The sequence below is a fragment of the Rhinopithecus bieti genome, unplaced genomic scaffold (genome assembly GCF_001698545.2).
Source record: "Rhinopithecus bieti isolate Rb0 unplaced genomic scaffold, ASM169854v2 scaffold_18466, whole genome shotgun sequence".
Classification (NCBI taxonomy): Eukaryota; Metazoa; Chordata; class Mammalia; order Primates; family Cercopithecidae; genus Rhinopithecus; species Rhinopithecus bieti.
In genome coordinates this window covers 303,623-305,935 of record NW_016809319.1, presented here as the reverse complement: position 1 = coordinate 305,935, position 2,313 = coordinate 303,623, and positions in this window count along the sequence as shown.

The window sequence follows — 2,313 nt, the reverse complement described above, 5'->3', positions numbered from 1 at the left end:
AATGTGGAAGTAAGGATAAAATTAGAAAATCCTCATTTGGGCCGGGCGTGGTGGCTTACACCTGTAATTCCAGCACTTTGGGAGGCCAAGTTGGGGGGGGATCACCTGAGGTTGGGAGTTCGAGACCAGCCTGACCAACATGGAGAAACCCCATCTCTACTAAAAATACAAAATTAATTGGGCGTGGTGGCGCATGCCTGTAATCCCAGCTACTCAGGAGGCTGGGAGGCAAGAGAATCGCTTGAACCTGGGAGGCAGAGGTTGTGGTGAGCCAAGATCACACCATTGCACTCCAGCCTGGGCAAGAAGAGTGAAATTCCATCTCAATAATAATAATAATAATAAACAATAATGAGAAAAACTGACATCACATGCCTCTTGGTGTGATAGAGGATAACATGATTTCTGTGACATTTCCATAACCTGAATCTAACCATGGCTACACAAATTAAGAAACATTCCACAAAACCACAGGCATATGCTCTTCAAAAACATATTCATGTCGTGAAAGACAAGAAGATTAAGAATCTGTTCCAAAGTGAAGGAGACTGAAAAGTCAAGACAACTAGATTCATGTGTGATTCTGAAATGGCACCTAGTTTGGGAGAAAAATTTCTATAAAATATTTTATTGATATGATTTAAATGTGTATAGACTGTATATTAGATAATACTATTTTATCAATGTTAAGTTCACTAAATTTGATAATTGTGCTGTGGTAAGAAATTGACCTCATTCTTAAGAAATACACATTGAAGTATTTAGGAATAAAAAGACATAATGTCTGAAAATCATTATCAAATAGTTTAGAGAAATATTTTTTGTCATCTATAGATAAATATATATACACACACATACACACACTCACACACACACATGTAGATTCCACTGTTGCTGATTGTTTGGTTGTTGAGGTGAGGAAGAGGCAAGATAGTGTTCTGAAATGATGTCAAGATTTGGACAATATGTGTTTCTCAGATGGTTCCCATTCCATTTTAAACGTTGCTAGGCTGAGACAAAGACACAAATTCCCCAATTTATATTAGAATTTAGCAGATGGTTTGCTCTGTTTTGTTCTGAGACAGAGTTTTGCTTTTGTTGCCCAGGCTGAACTCCAATGGTGGGATCTCATCTCACTGCAAACTCGGCCTACCTGGTTCAAGTGATTCTCCTGCCTCAGCCTCCCAAGTAGCTGGGATTACAGGTGTGCGCCACCATCCCCGACTAATTTTTTATTTTTAGTAGAGATGGGAATTTCACCATGTTGGTCAGGCTGGTCTCAAACCCCCAACCTCAGGTGATCTGCCCGTCTCAGCCTCTCAGTGTTGGGATTACAGGTGTAAGCCACTGTGCCCGGCCAGCTCCTTTGTAATCTTACAAGACCACCGTAGGATATGCGGTCTGTGATTTACTAAAACGTCAACATGTAGCACATTACTGTACTCATATCAGATTTTTGGCCTCCAGAAGTGTGAAATAATAAATTTCTGTTGTTATAAGCCACTCAATTTGGGATAATTTGTTACAGCAGCCATAGGAAACTAATCAACGACAAGCTTATTCTACTCTGCCAGCTGCCTTGAGTGGTTTTGAGGCTCATGAAGTCTAAATAACGTAACATTGAAATTACCATCTTGGCAAAATTCAGCAGCCTTTCACGCCAAAAACTCTCAATAAACTAGGTATTGATGGGACGTATCTCAAAATAATAAGAGCTATTTATGACAGACCCACAGCCAATATCATACTGAATGGGCAAAAACTGGAAGCATTCCCTTTGAAAATTGGCACAAGACAGGGATGCCCTCTCTCACCACTCCTATTCAACATAGTGTTGGAAGTTCTGGCTAGGGCAATCAGGCAGGAGAAAGAAATAGAGAGTATTCAATTAGGAAAAGAGGAAGTCAAATTGTCCCTGTTTGCAGATGACATGATTGTATATTTAGAAAACCCCATTGTCTCAGTCCACAATCTCCTTAAGCTGATAAGCAACTTCAGCAAAGTCTCAGGATACAAAATCAGTGTGCAAAAATCACAAGCATTCCTATACACCAATAACAGATAAACAGAGCCAAATCATGAGTGAACTCCCATTCACAATTGCTAAAAAGAGAACAAAATACCTAGGAATCCAACTTATATAGCACGTGAAAGACCTCTTCAAGGAGAAGTACAAACCACTGCTCAACAAAGTAAAAGAGGACACAAACAAATGGAAGAACATTCCATGCTCATGGATAGGAAGAATCAATATCGTGAAAATGGCCATACTGCCCAAGTAATTTATAGATTCAATGCCATCCCCATCAAGCT